This window comes from Hibiscus syriacus, unplaced genomic scaffold (assembly GCF_006381635.1).
Source record: "Hibiscus syriacus cultivar Baekdansim isolate YM2019G1 unplaced genomic scaffold, ASM638163v2 tig00116996_pilon, whole genome shotgun sequence".
In the NCBI taxonomy this organism is placed as follows: Eukaryota; Viridiplantae; Streptophyta; class Magnoliopsida; order Malvales; family Malvaceae; genus Hibiscus; species Hibiscus syriacus.
Genome location: NW_024063512.1, coordinates 135,162 through 152,267, shown reverse-complemented (window position 1 = coordinate 152,267; position 17,106 = coordinate 135,162). Strand labels below are relative to the sequence as shown.

General features: G+C 38.6%; 1 pseudogene; it reads right to left on the bottom strand.

Moving 5' to 3' along the window:
* Positions 1 to 14,140: 14,140 nt before the first annotated feature.
* Positions 14,141 to 17,106, bottom strand: LOC120193543 (annotated as a pseudogene).

The window sequence follows — 17,106 nt, the reverse complement described above, 5'->3', positions numbered from 1 at the left end:
TGACATAAAAAAAAACATGGGACAAAGAGGTTGCTTTTCAACAACAATTCCAAAGGGGTTCAATCAACAAACACCGTCCGATCCTACCCTTAACTTTCTTCTCCTCTAAGACCGTCGGGACACGTTTACGGGTGGTGATGTGGTAATAACTCAATGATGAAAAGGTACTTCGGTCAAAGCTCAAAGCTTCGATTTTTTATGGAGGTGTACTGGTGGCTAATGCTTATCCTGGTTTGTCGGGTTTTATTTATTTCAAGGAAATACGAAAGCTAAGAAAACAGGGAGTGTTCTTATCCTGTTTTAATTGGCAACCACTCTAATGTGCGCCATAAGGTGATTCACGCACCTGGTTTTGCTTGTGAGTGCTGACAAAATGCTGCTGATTCATTCCTCCGATTTGTGACGCTTTCTGGGATGGTGACTCCTTAGCCACCCTATCCCATCTTTGCTTCCCACGTGGTCTAATCCAACTCTGCCAGAAGGAATAAAGTACGATTTTAATGATCATTTATAAATTATTTTAGTATAATTCAATCGAGTTTTGTTCTAAATTAAAAATTGATTTGATTAAATTTAGAGTTCAAGTTGAATTTACAATAAAATTTAGAGAAAATAACCTCAGTGACCAAAAATCCCATATAATATACGATTTTAACCAACTTTTTTCGGATTTGTCAAAATGACCAACAAAATCGCTAATTCGCAACGCGATCTCCATTATCGCAAATTCGCGTTGCATTTTCACAATGCGATAGTTGAAAATCGCGTTGCGATGGTCTACAGTATCGTTGCGATTTTCCCAATTCGCAATGCGAATAAGTAAATCGCAACGCGAATTGGGAAAATCGCAATGCGATACTTACTATCGCAATGCGATAATACAAAATCGCAACGAGATACTTACTTTCGCAACGCGATACTGACTTTCGCAATGCGATTTACATAGCGCCATTCGTATTAACGCGTATTTTTTTTTCAAATTCCAAACACGTATTTTTCTTAATAAATCGGAAAATGAACCCCACAGTAATCGCAACTCATAACCTCAAACCCAAAAACACAACACTCATCCCATCTCCATCTCACTCTCTACGGCGAAATCCGTACCCATCTCCGAAGATTTCCGTCCCCATCGCCGGCGAAATCCCTCACAACCATTCACAGTCAAAAATCCCTCACAATCATTCAGAAATGGAAAATCAACCTACGAGGGTTAGTTTTTTTTTTTATTTTGAAATTTTTGCATTATTTTAGGTTTTTCATATTGAGATTGATGATAAGTTTACTGGTAATTTCAATAATAGATTAACCATTTCACTTAGATTTCTTATTAATTCATTCGATTGCTGCCAATACTGCTAAACTGTTTAGCCTGTGAAGTTAGTATTTGTCTTTGCTTTGTCTTTTGGTTGAAGTAATGCAGAAGAATAGTTCGAGAATGAAAATCGCAACGCGGAAATAACTATCGCAACGCGAAATAAAAATCGCAACGCGAAACCAAAATCGCATTGCGATTTTCATTTCGCGTTGCGATTTTCATTTCGCGTTGCGATTGTCTGGTCGCGATAGTCATTTCGCGTTGCGATTCTCATTATCTCGTTGCGATTTTCATTTCAACCAAAGACAAAACAGTGTTGCAAATTTAGTTTCAAGAATAAACTACTATTTATGTTTATTGTTTTGTTTTTGGTATATCTTGACAGTGTAATTTTTGGTATATCTAACTTGGTATGTTTATTGTTTTTTTGTAGAAATTTTTTTCGGCTTCATTGACATTAAGGAATAAAGTTAGCCTAGCCACTACAATTGCTTCGAAGCTTTCACCTGCACAAAGAAAATTGTTTGAAGAAACCTGCTTCGGGCCATGGCTGAGAGTACAGCATCCGGGTGGAGATGCTAGTTTGACCCATTTGTGGCTTCAGACCATGACTAGCGATCTACCCGACAGTATACAACGTGGTGAGGAAGAGATATGGTTTCATTTTCCACCGACGTATACTTGTTTTGGGCGGAAGGAGTTCTGCTTAATCACTGGTCTACGATTCGGACACGATGATGTAGGCCGGTACACGTCATATCACCCGCCCATCATGGTTATCCAGGGTTTTTCCTGATGAGTCAATAGAGAAGCCGAACTTACACGTCGACGACATGAAGAAATTGTTTAATAAGAAAGATGGTTTTACTCGGATGAATGACGTCGATGTTGTCCGAGTATGCCTTCTACTTTTTGTATGCCGGCTTTCTAGGCAGAGGCCAGACAACCTATTCCTCAGGAGCTAATATTATTGGTAGAGGACCTAAATGCATGGAATCTGTTTCCGTGGGGTTCGTATAGATGGAAAGCTACCTGGACTAAGTTGTCGTCTACCTTTGATGACCGCAAAAGTTTGCGGGGCGATGGGTCGAAATACACTTTTTCAGGCTTTGTTTGGGCCTTAAGGTAGAATTTCTATATAATGTTTTCAAAATTATAATTAATTATTTAACAATTACTAATGTTTGTTATTATATTGTTTGTAGATTTGGATATTCGAGGCTTTCCCCAGCATGCGGACATATGCATTAAAATCCTCAGATGATATTCCTAGGGCTATTTCCTGGAAGAGGAAACGTATGTTGGATTGGGAAGACTTAATACCATATGCGACAATAAATAATGTAAGTTAACACAAATACTATCATATATAAACAAGTTATTAATAGTAGACGTTTAACTTTGTTTAGTTTTATTATATTTTTAGAAGGCCACACTCCAATGAGACTGACACCCACGGAGGCTGAGTTGCCACTGATTGGTGGCAAGCTAGTCAGCGTTTTTTTGATGGCACGAATGATGAGCAGCCTCCACTTCCTCCACTTCGAGAGCCATCACCTCACCCAGAGCCATCACCTGATCGACCCTATACACCTCTACAACGAGAGCCATCACCTATCCCGTCACTCATCGAGTCTCTTCTCCACCATCACCTCATGATAGGCGACCGAAAAAGATGCCACGACTTCTATCTCCCTGTTCTCCACCTCCACGGGATGAGTCAAGGGAGTTACGTGATGAGGTCAATGCCTTGCGTGAGGAGATCGGTACTCTACGCGATAACGATGGTGCATGGCGTGTGGAGGTCTACTTTACGTGGTGAGGTTGCCGCTCTACGTGAGATGGTAGTATCGTTGCAGAATGAGGTTCATACTCTACGCAACGAGGTAAGTTTAAGATTTTCCATATTTAACTTGATGATAAATTTACTCGTAATTTCACTTAAATTAACCATTTCACTTAGATTGCTTAGTAAATTTATTCGGTTGCTGCCAAACTGCTAAACTTTTTACTTTAACACTATGAAGTTAGTATTTGTCTTTGTTTTGTCTTTTGGTTGAAAGTTTGAAATATATTTATCTTTGTTTTCACTGTTTAAATATCATGTCTGTTTATTTTATTGATATTTGTATTTTTATTTAGCGGACCGATAAGGTGGATGCTTTACGTTGGGTTTTTCTTGCACGACAGAGTTCACAACAGACGGCGTGCACGTGCTATTAAGTCTCGTATACCCCAATAGTGCGAAGACACCACAAGAAGAAGCCCGACTCGCCTATCATCCCTCAAGATTCCACTCCTATCGTTGAAGAGGCCCCTATCATTCCTCGAGAGTCCCCTCCCACCGTTCAAGAGGCCACTGTCATCGTTGAAGAGGTCCCTCCCACCATTCAAGAGCCCGATTCACATGCGTCATATATAGGATTCTTGAGAACCCTCTGACGTGCCGGACATGATGGATTCAAGTTGGCTCTCGTATGAGTTATCGGCCAGTACCATACCGGTATCTGAAGAGGAGAGGAAACAACTACCGGACACATTCTGGATAACACCCTTTGGGCTAAGACCGCAGTTGATTTTTATCTACATGAGCGAAGCCAGGGGTGTTTCACTGACATATGCAAGCTCAATGATGATATTTGTTGCTTGATCGGTCTTGGTGGGGCGTATATTAGGGGTCGAAGACAATGGCTATTTCGATGGAGGGTAAGTCTTATATTTCTTATATTTTCATTTGATTAATTTGTTTTAAAATTAATGTAATTTACTAATATATGTATTTTTTTGTAAACAGCATATCGATGCGTGGGTGTCACGTCTACTATAATTAGGAAACTTAAGGATAATAAAAGAAATACACGGTATCAATAATGCCGACGGCTTTACGCAGTTCACTTGAAGAATCAACGAGATGAATAATTTGCGTTGGGCAATGGACAAGCTAAACTTTATCCTACATGGTGGGAGGTCGATAAGGTTAGTGTTATTTTAGATTGAGTTAAAGGTATTCATAAATAAGTGCGCAAATGAATGATTATTACTTATGATTGGGTGTTTATCCCTGTTTTGGAACGTAACCATTGGTTCTCGTCGAGCTTCAGATCCCATCCCTTAAGGCAATAGTATATGACAGCATGATAAATTACATATCATTGGCTGATTTAAGAGATATTATTAAGGGATGGAGCTTTATTTGGCTAAATACTTGGATGCGAAATTATTGGACGTTCTGGAAACAAGAAGCCAAGAAGCTCAATATTACAGTTAGCAGAGACGAGACCGCACCACAAACGAAAGGACCCAGAGGGGATTGTGGTCCTCTCGTATGCTTGGCGTGGACCGTTTGATCACAGGAAGTATAAAGTATCTACCTCCCACCGATAGATAGAGCTGCAGTAGGCTTGTGGTTTCGACATTATATGGCTAGATCGATATATACGAGACGCTGCCTACCTGCATCCGCGTTATAAAAATGTCCAAACAATTGGTATGTTATAGGCTTGTGGTTTGAAAATGTTTGGTTAAGTACCTAGAATTCAATAATTTGCTGTTTGTAGGTTTTAGATGTGTAGAAAGTGTGTTTGAGCAATGTTTGGTTTATGCAGGTTAATCTCAGAAGTGAGCTGCGTGAAAATGATGTATGGCTGCAAAAGTTGATTCAATAGTATAAGTGTTATTTTCTCTAATATGATTGCTTTTTTTTATTGTTTAATTGATTTGTAAAGGTGATTTGTAAAAGTTGATTTGTTTAATTGATGTTAACATAATTCTTATTTGTGCTTGTTAATTGATTGAAATGTAATGGTTGATTTTGTTTATTTCAATCTGCATTATGTTTGAAGGCAAAAAGTACTATCGCAATGCGAAATGAAAATCGCAACGAGAGAATCGCAACGCGAAAATGAAAATCGCAACGCGAAATTAAATTCGCGTTGCGATTTCATTTCGCATTGCGATTCCCTCGTTGCGATTTTCATTTCGCATTGCGAAATTAGCGTTGCGATTTCATTTCGCATTGCGATTCTCTCGTGCGATTTTATTTCGCATTGCGATAGTAATTTCCGCGTTGCGATGGACATTAAGATGATTGCCTATTAAGTGATAACAAGGAACAGATCATAGCAATTTTCAAACTCAAGTTACTATAATGCCAACTGAAAATGTTAAAAGTTCACACTAAAATCTACATAATACAACGTTTGCATTTAAAAATCACCTAAGTTAACAGTCCCAAAAGGTGAAGCCAGTTGTGATTGGGATTTTAAAGATTGTGATTTTGATTGCCTTTTTCTTGACACCATATGAGCTTTGGATTTTGATGATGATCCATATTTTGGTAGAGGAAAAGATGATTGTGATGGCACTGGTGATCTACATGTCAACCTTGTATGACCACTTTCTTGCACCGAACATGTCGATCTCTTCTTCTCTTCACCCTTAGACGGTATACGATCGTGACTTTTGGTCGGCCAGGTAGCCTTCTGTCCATGGCTGGTGGCAAAACTGTTTGTAAGTCATCTGGTATGTCCACTCGAAGGATGTGAAATAGGGTAGACAATCTCGGCATAAGTCTGTCGATATACTTCTGTAGTGTAGCAATCCATAGCGTATGTGCTTGAATCATCTTGGTTTAGATGAAGAGCAACTTTTATAACATGGCCACATGGATAACCAGATGTTTGCCATTTCATACAACTACACGTCCTTGCATTTAGATCGACAAGCCCATTTAAGTTATTATCCAGTACTTCAAACAAAGTGTTTGAACATGGTTCAACTCTCCATGACGTTGACTTCACAACACGTTCGTTATCTTTTTTTCAGTCCATGGTGTAACACGATGTTCCAATGTTCCTGTAAATTTAAATAAATAATACTTAGTAAAATATGATAAGTTACGAATTCAAGAAATAATACATGCATGGTTTCTTTTCTTGTAGTACCACTGTTGAATAGAGGCTCGAAAAAACTCCATTAACATAGTAATGGGTAATTTTCGGGAATGACGACTTAGAGCGTTAATTGATTCTGCACTATTAGACGTCATGAAACCATATCTTGCTCCAAGTTGATGTACTCTTGACCATCTTTCAAACCGACATCTTCTAGTGTTTGAGCACACTGAGGCAAAACACGTCTTAAACAGTTTATATGCTTATTGAAATCCACTTCCCGATAAGCCTTACAGCCTTCCAGTATGTCCATTTGTGCTTTTTTATACCAGCAGACTTGATTTTAGATTTCTATACAAATGAACACCACAAAGTCCATGAAAAACATCTGGAAACACCTTCTAACAGCGTTGTCAATGAGTTTGCCCTATCGGATATGATTGTCAGATTGCTAATAGGACCTATGCAATCCCTAAGATGCCCCATAAACCATGTCCATGAATCAGAGGTTCAGATTTGCCAACCCGTAAGCTATGGCAATATCCCATTGTTAGCATCCATGGCTACTGCTAATAAGTTTACTCCAAGGTATCGACCTTTCAAATGTGCTCCGTCAACTATAATATCTGGGCGCATGCAAGTATAAACGAACGAATCTACAAATAATATACACAAGAAATATAATCATTTAAATGTGAAATGCATGTAACTAACAGAAATGAGTCACAGAATTATATGATTTACTAACCGCAGCACCAATGGCGATAAACAGCAACTCAAAGCGTCCATCTCTCTGTTTTGATATGAGTTACCGACCCAGGATTTTCAGCTTTAAATTGTGACAATAAGCCGACAGTGGGCAAACGATGCTTCTGGCGACCCCCTCAATAATTCCAAGGCATAACATTTGGCTCTCCAAGCTTGAGAATATGATATACTAATCTTGAACCGAGCATTCATGTCAGTCATAATTTCATGTCCCGATATACCCGTCATTCAAAACATTAACTCAGCTAGAAAACCACCCAACACCTTTTGTTTGCCTGTCTATGGTGAGGAAAAACTTGGGTCTTGAACATGTATGTTATCAATAAAAGTCCTAACTTGAAACATTGCGCAATCTTTTATCCTCTTGCAATCATACGCCACGTACAGTTTTTGTCAATCGTACACCTTGTTTCGAAACGATCTTTGCTTGATTTGTTAACTTTTAGTTGATAGCCATCTTCCACATTTCGTATACAAAGCTATCTTCAAGTCTTCCTTTGTATTAAAACAATCATCTTTTTGATACGAATAACTTTTGTGTAACAATCAACTGCTTTCTTTGCCACTCTTCTTCGGTAACTGAAGTAATTCTGGCATATTCCAGTTATACTCGTGGCATTTTCTTTCTCGGGGACTTTTTCTTCTTCTTTTTCTTCTTCAGGATTATATGAATTACAGAATGGATGTTCAACATGTTCATTCACAGTCGTAACTTCCTCCTCATTATCATCAACAACATCTTCCTCGGCACGGGTGTTTCATCATCAAATTCGGTATTGACCAATATCAAATCATTACACGCAGGGTCTGTTCTTCTTCTGAAACATCATCAAATCCGTGTATTGACCAATATCAAAGTCCGGGTATTGACAAGATCAAATTTCGAATATGACTAGTACCACAATTTTTCTCTTGTCTCATCATCGTCTATTGGTCAATACGAAAACCGGAATTTGGTGCTGAAAGTTGATTGGATTGGATTAGAGAAAGGCTGTGGGTTTTTTGACCCACTTAGTGATTACTACCCGCTTGACCCAACAATACTACTTCTAGGTTCAACAACATACAATGTAACATCACTTGAAACATTAATATAAGCAATGAATCGTTCACATCTCATTGTCGGTTAACAAATAAACTTTACATTTCTCTGATAAGATAGCCTAAATCCACTTAGGGGCTCTAAATTCAATTTCTTGAAACACGTAACATTAGGGTTTCATAAGTTAACTTCTTTAATGACAGTTTTAGTTGAAGATTCATGGGTAAAGGCATATATTGTAAACACCATGAACATTCTCCCATGACCCTCCAAACACAAATCTATCCAACATGTCAACATTAGATGATTTCATGGTTGTAACTAAACAAACGAGATGCGAAACTAAGACCTGTTGCCGGATGGGAAGGATGTCGTTGGATATTTGAACGAATGTCGCCGGAGAGAGTGATAGATGGAGATGGAATGAGTTGCGATTTAGGGATTTAGGTTATGAGTTGTTGCTGTTGCGTATATATACACTCAAAATTTGGCTTGCGAACTAAAACCTGTTGCGAACTTGAAACTCGCATTGCGAAAGGCAATCATTGACCATCGCAATGCGAAATGCAAATCGCAACGATAGAATCGCAATGCGAAATGAAAAAGGCACGAGGATTAACATGCATAAACTTTTAACAATTATTATTGAATTCTAGGTACTTAACCAAACATTTTCAACCAAAAGGAGTATATATGTTAACAAAACTTGCATTATGTGTATTTTATGTGTGCACTTTAACATTTTCAGTTAGGCATGTATTAGTAACTTGAGTTTGAACATTGCTATGATCTGTTCAGTTGTCATCACTATTAGACATTCATTGACTATCGCAACGCGAAAAGGCTATCGCAACGCGAAAAGGTTATCGCAACGAGAAAATCGCAATGCGAAATGAAAATCGCATTGCGATTTTCTCGTTGCGATTTTCATTTCGCATTGCGATTTTCATTTCGCATTGCGATTTCCATTTCGCGTTGCGATAGTCTGTTTGCCTTCAACATAAAGCAGATTGAAAATCAACAAATCAACTATACATTTCAACACAAATTATGTACACATCAATTAAACAAATCAGATTTACAAATCATCTTTTACAATCAATAAACAATCAAAAAAAATAATTATTCTTATTTCTTCATCAATTATTGAATCAATGAATCAACAACTTTGTGACCCATACATCCATTTCACGCAGCTCACTTAAGGATTAACCTGCAGAAACCAAACATTTGCTCAAACAAGACTTCCTACACATCTAAAACCTACAACAGCAAATTATTGAATTCTAGGTACTTAACCAAACATTTTCAAACCAAAAGGAGTATATATGTAAACAAAACTTGCATTTGACTTACCAATTAACAATGGACACTTTCATAACGCGATGCAGGTAGGCAGCGTCTCGATATATTGCTTAGCCATATATGCCGAACCACAAGCCTACTGCAGCTTTATCTCTATCGGTGGGAGGTAAAACTCTGTGCTTCCCGTCGTCAAACGCGCCAAGCAAAGGCATACGAGAGGACCACAATCCCTCTGGCTCCCGGCGATTGCTGTGGCGCGGTCGTCTCTGACAACTGTGACATTGAACTTCTTTGGCTTCTTGTGTCCAGAATGACTCCAATACTTAATCCCATCCAAGAATTTAGCCAAATGAGAGCTCCATCCCTTGAAAATATCTCTCAATCAGCAGTGATATGTAATTGATCATGCTGTCATACACTATTATCTTCAGGGATGAGAGCTGAAGTTGGACGAGAAGCCAGTGACGACGTTCCAAATAGGATAAACACCTGCGATCATAAGTATAATCATTTATTTGCGCACTTATTTATTACACCTTTAAAAATTTAAAAATAAACACTAACATTATCGACCTCCCACCATGCGGATAAAGTTAGCTTGTCCATTGCCCAACAAAAATGATTCATCTCGTTGATTTCAAGTGAACTGCGTGAAAAGCCGTCGGCAATTGTATAGCGATTTTTTTTTATTTTTCCTAAGCTTCCTATTATTAGTAGACGTGACACCCACGTATCGATATGTTGTTTTACAAAAAAAATACATATTAGTGAATACATTAATTTTTAAACAATTAATCAAAATCATATAAGACAATATAGTCTTACCTCCCCATCCAAATAGCCACTGTCTTCAACCCCTAATACACCCCACCAAGACCGATCAAGCAACAAAACATTTCATCGTTGAGTTTGCTGATGTCAGTGTAACACCCTTGGCTCCGCTCATGTAGATAAAATCAACTGCGGTCTTAGCCCAAAGGGTATTATCCACAATTTTTTCCGGTAGTTGTCTCCTCTCCACTTCAGATACCGGAAGGGTACTAGCCGGTAACTCATACGAGAGCCAACTCTCATCCATCATGTCCGGAAACCGGTGGGGTTTCTCAATATTTCGATATATTACCCCATGTGAATCGGGCTCTGGAATGGTGGGAGGGACCTCTTCAACGATGATAGTGGCCTCTTGAACGGTGGGGGGGAATCTTGAGTGAGAATAGGGGCCTCTTGAACGATTGGAGGGGACTCTTTGAGGGATGACCGGTGAGTCGAGCTTCTTCTTGCGGATCTTCGCACCATTGGGGTGAACGGAGACGTAATAGCACGTCCACGCCGTATGATGCGTGAACTCCGTCGTGCAAGGAAAACCCACCTAAAGCATCCACCTTATCGGGCCGCTAAAAAAAATTAATACATAAATCAGTAAATTAAACAGACATGATATTAAACAAAGACAAATATGTTTCAAACTAGCATTGTATTCACCCAAATCATTATTCTATCATAGTTCACAAAATGCTCAGATAACATTCCAGAAGTAAGCACTTATATAACATTTAAAGGACAACATATAAAACATTCCAAAAGAAGAATAGTTTACTTTCGCAACACGAAACTTAAAATCGCAACGCGAAATGACCATCGCAACGCGGAAATGGCTATCGCAATGCGAAATGAAATCGCAACGACAAAATCGCAACGCGAAATGAAATCGCAACGCGAAATGAAATCGCAACGACAAAATCGCAACGCGAAACACAAAATCGCATTGCGATTTTCATTTCGCGTTGCGATTTTGTCGTTGCGATTTTCATTTCGCATTGCGATAGCCATTTCCGCGTTGCGATAGTCATTTCGTGTTGCGAAAGTAAACTATTCTTCTTCTGCAAATGAAACTTGAATGGATTGCATTACATCAACCAAAGACAAAACAAAACCAAAACAAATACTAACAAAAACAGATTGGCACCAACCGAATGAATTACGAGTATGAAAAATCTTAAACTTACCTCGTTGCGTAGAGTATGAACCTCATTCTGCAACGATGCTACCATCTCACGTAGAGCGGCTACCTCACCGCGTAATGTACACCTCAACACGCCATGCACCATCGTCTTTGCGTAAAATACCGACCTCCTCACGCAAGGCATTGACCTCATCACGTAACTCCCCTAACTCATCCCGTTAAGGTGGAGGTGGAGAACAGGGAGATAAACGTCGTGGCATCTTTGCCGGTCGCCTATCTTGCGGTGATGGTGGAGAAGAGCTCGATGATGTGACAGAATAGGTGATGGCTGTCATTGTGGAGGTGTATAGCCGGGTCGATCAGATGATGGCTCTGGGTGGGGTGATAGCTCTGGGTGAGGTGATGGCTCCCGAAGTGGAGGCTGCTCATCAACCGTTCCATCAAAAAAACGCTTACTAGCTTGCCACCAATCAGTGGCAAGCTCAGCTTCCGTGGGTGTCAGCCTCTGTAGAGGAGTGTTGGCCTCCTAACAATATAAAAGCTCAAACAAAGTTAAATGTGTACTAGTAATAACTTGTTATAAACATATGGTAGTATTTATATTAACTTACATTATTTATTATCGTATACCGTAGTAAATCTTCCCATTGCAAGGTTCGTTTCCCTCTTCCAGAAATAGCCCTGGGAATATTATTTGAAGTTTTTATTGCATATGTCTTCATGGCGGGAAAGGCCTCAAATATCCAAATCTACAAACAATATAATAACAAACATTAGTAATTGTTAATAATTACTTATAATTTTGGAAACATTATATAAAATTCTTACCTTAAAGGCCCAAATAAAGCCTGTCAAAGTGTATTTGGAACCATCGCCATGCAAACTTTTTCGATCATCCCAAGGCAGACGATAACTTATTCCATGTAGCTTTCCATAAATACGAGCCCCACGGAAACAGGTTCCACGCATTTAGGTCTTCTACCAATTTGATTAGATCATTTGGAATAGGTTGTCTGGCCTCTCTGCCTAAAAAGTCGGCATGCAAAAGAATTAGAAGGCATACTCGGACAACGTCGACGTCATCCATCCGAGTAAAACCATCTTTATTATTCAAAAATCTTGTCAGGTCTTCTACGTAGACTCGGCCTCTCCAGCTCAGGAAAAACCCGGGATAGCCATGATGGGCGGGTAATGTGTCTAGTGTACCGACCTACATCATCGTGTCCGAAGCGTAGACCGGTGATTAAGCAAAACTCCTCCCACCCAAAACACGTATACGCCGGTGGAAAATCAAACCATATCTCTTCATCACGACGTTGTATAGTCTCTGGTAGATCTCTAGTCATGGTTTGAAGAAACAGGTGTGTCAACATCGCATCTCCACCGGATGTTGTACTTTCAGCCATGGCCCGAAGCATATCCTCAACATTTTTCTTTGTGCAGGTGAAAGCTTCGACGCAATTGTTTTGGCCAGTCTGACTTTATTTCTCAAGGTCAATTGAGCCGAATAAAAGTTCTACAAAAACAATAAACATACTAAATTAGATATACCAAAAACTACACTGTGAAGATATACCAAAAACAATAATAAACATAAATAGTAGTAGTTATTCTTCAAACTTAAATATGCAACACTGTGAAGTAATCGCAACACGAAAATGACTATCGCAACGAGAGAATCGCAACGCGAAACTAAAATCGCGTTGCGATTTGCATTTCGCGTTGCGATTCTTGGTTGATTTAATAAGCAATCTAAGTGAAATTGTTAATCTATTATTGAAATTACCAGTAAACTTATCATCAATTTCAATATGAAAAACCTAATAATAATGCAAAAATTTCAAAAGAAAATAATTAAAAAACTAACCCTCGTTGTTAATTTGGTTGATTTTTCCATTTCTGATTGTGAGGGTGGCTCTGAGAGATTTAGATAGACGGATTTCGCCGGAGATGGGGACGGATTTCGTCGAAGATGGGTGAGAGAGTGAGAGATGGAGATGGGACTGAGTTGTGATTTTAGGTTTAGGTTATGAGTTGCGATTACGGGATATACTGTGGACAGTTCAGTGTTCCAATATATTAATATTCATGTTTGGAATTTAAAAATAAAATACTTGGCCAGGATACTAATGGCGCTTTGAAAATCGCATTGCGATTATGTAAATCGCGTTGCGAAAGTCAGTATCGCGTTGCGAAAGTAAGTATCTCGTTGCGATTTTGTATTATCGCATTGCGATAGTAAGTATCGCATTGCGATTTTCCCAATTCGCGTTGCGATTTACTTATTCGCATTGCGATTTTCCCAATTCGCGTTGCGATTTACTTATTCGCATTGCGAATTGGGAAAATCGCAACGATACTGTAGACCATCGCAACGCGATTTTCAACTATCGCATTGCGAAAATGCAACGCGAATTTGCGATAATGGAGATCGCGTTGCGAATTAGCGATCGCATTGCGATTTTGTTGGTCATTTTGGCAAATCCGAAAAAAATTGGTTAAAATCATATATTATATGGGATTTTTGGTCACTGAGGTTATTTTCTCTAAAATTTATACACTCGTTTTTGTTCAATTAAGCTTTGATTAAAATATTTCGTTTGCAATGATATCTGTAATGTCTGTCAATGTAGTGGGGAATAAAATTATCAACTTTTATATTTAATATTATTTGTTATAAATAATTAATTACTCTCAAATGATATAAAGAAAAGATATGCAAGTAATCTTTCAAATCAAACCCCATAATATTAAATACATGTCATAACTCATAGCCATCTCTTTACTTACTGTATATATATATATATATATTCATATTCCTATAATGCAGTAGAAAAGAAATGCCAAAAGAATTAGCAGCAAAGGGAAACCGAGAGGAAATGATCCCTTTCCCAGATTAAATGAAATATTGATTAGTAAACTAAAAGGATACAGCACTCGTTCTGTTCAAACTACGCCTAGAAGAAAACAAATCAACTTACATTACAAGCGCTTCGCGCTTGTCCTTCGATAAGAGAATCAATCTCAAACACCAGAAAGCAGAATAGCAAAATCGAGGGTTTGGCGAATCAAACAGCATAGAAACCGATGCGGAGATGATTGGGACAAATCAGATATATGTTTGAAGATGGAGATGGTATACTCCAAGGTGAATTCAGATAACTTAGGAGGAAAGTAAAGTTTTGATCCTAAGTCCTCAGGATAGTTTCTTTGTTCGTAGCATCTAATGTTCCCCAAACCAATTAGCAACGGCATGCAGGCCAGAGGATAGAACTTAGAAGCCTTGAGATTCATACAAAACAGTCAGCAATTCAAAAGAACCCAGCTCAAGTGCTTCCAAGAGAATCCCCTCCCATTGACTTGCGATTCAGGTAATGGATTACAGCATCTTTAATCCTAGAAATTCCAGAAAATATATTAAAAAGACCGTCAGAAATTGCTTTTAATAAAGAAACTATAAGATTTTAATTGAGGCTCCACAGGTAACTTTAACACCCCATGTGAACCAATAATTTTCAAGTAAAACCAAATCAGCATCATTATGATGAACTTTGCTCTATGGGGGGCATGGATTTCTCATATCAACCAGTATAAATTCATAGATAGATAGATCATACTTTATTTAGAGAACCAAAGATGTAATTAATATAATCAAATAGTAAGATCAAGCTGGAATTAAACAGGTAATTTTGACAGATTCCTATCATATTCACGTATTGAAGCAAACATAGAGTAAAATTAAATAAGAGAGAAGCATAGACATGTAATTTTGACATATTTATTCCAAACTAAGACATCAAAACAAACATAGAATGAAAATAAAATAATTAAAACAAGGTTTTACCATGGTTGGTTATAGAATTCAGATCGCCAGTCCTTCTCAGCATTATGGTTAGCTTCTCCAGCAAAAAGCTTCAAATCCTTGCCTTGGGAAGAAATTAAAGCATTAATAAACTCTGCAGAAGACTGACTGAAACCGAGGAAGAAAGCTTGTCTTCGACAATGCTCATGTATTTTCTTTATGGCAGTACAAATCACTTCATTGCAAGTATCAATTTCTTTGTTCTTTTCCATGTCTGCCATGAATGCAGACTTTTCCATTTCTAACGGGAAAGGCACATCAACCTGGACGTCGTAACAACTGGATCCAATAGGACAGTTCCCTGAAAGCTTGATCCTGTGCTCCAAATGTATGGGTTTCCATTTCTAACGGGAAAGGCACATCAACCTGGACGTCGTAACAACTGTCCAATAGGACGTTCCCTGAAAGCTTGATCCTGTGCTCCAAATGTATGGGTGATAGAGGAGTTAAACGCTGTGATATCTTTTGTGAAACCATAATGAATTTCATTTTTTCTTCCCTGAATACCTTCTGCAGAGATGGGTCGCATGAAAAGAAGGAATTATCTTCATAATTCTGCAACTTCTTTGACTTCACATAATGCCAAATCGCAGCCTGTATCTACTTCAATTCCCAAAACTTCTGCTAGAGCAGGTGAAAGTTTAAATCTTTCAGGTCGATAATTCATTTCTAGTCTTATTCTCACTGTAGATTCCTTGTCTCCTTTCCTCTTCAACTCAAGCCCCTCATGAAGGGCAGGCGATCGAGCACTCTCCCATAAAATCACATGGTTATCTGGATAGAGACTTGCATCCAAGTATATTGTAATTTTCTTAAAGAAAGATGAGAATTTTGGTATGATTTTCTGTGCCATTCCAGCCAGAACAGGGTCTTTCCCACTTCCAATATCCTACCAATAATCTTAAGCGACCATGATGGAGCCTCAGTGCTCTTCTGGTCGGGTCAGTGGGTCCCGGATTGGAATGAAACATATAGTCTAAGAGTCTTCTGAATACAAGGAGGTTTTAAGTGAGTTGAATGTCAACCTTCTTTCTCAACAAAGCAGCATCCACCTTAGCCTCAAATTCAAGCAACTGAGTTTATAGAGCACTGTTAAATTTCAGCAACCTTATCAGGTATTGTCTCTCGGAAGCTTCCGCTTTTTTCTAGTGGGTTAACTCCATTGTTTTAAACAGAGAAGTCGTGATAGTATTAGATGAACCGGAATTTCTCGAAGGGTGGCTTTTGAGAAGAGCGCTTGACACTTCCGGGCCAGGTGTGGAAACCCATGGGGAAGGGTTGGCCGCAACATTACTATTACTGACATTTTGCGAGCGCACCTGAGATGGGGATTGGGAATGAGCAGAGGCTGATTGTTGATGGGAACCGGTTGCGGTTTTGACACCGTCCCAGAATTCCCAAGCTGGGAAGGTGCCCCAAAATTCTTTGGAAGGTTAGTGTTGCTATTCATCCTAAATCACCAACTTGAAACTCCTTCAAAAGCTAAACCCATACTTATCTACCAAAAAAGCAAACTACCCAATGACCAATATGTAGCCAAACAAATCCCTGATTTTGACAACAACATCAAAATAAGATGCTAGGCCCCAAAAAGATAAGCTTTCTTTCTTTATATCATAAACACCCAAATCAGCTCAATCTTTGTAAAAACAAAAAGCTAACCCTAATTCTAATTCTCAAAATGGTCACCAGAAATCAAACATGGATAACTTTCTCTGATTCTAACCCAACGAAAGCTGATAAAAAACATTCAAAAACTAAACAAAGCCCTGATTGAATACGATTATTAACAGAGAAAAAAAGAAAGTTTTTCTTACAATGTCCAAGAGAGCTGAGTAGTTCCTGTCCTGTTATTTGATTCACTCTTTAGCTTCTTTGCTCTGCTGTTTCTCTTCACATATCGGTTAGAGGAGCGCCTTTTTATTTTTGCTCTCCTTTTAAGCAGAACGGAGCCAA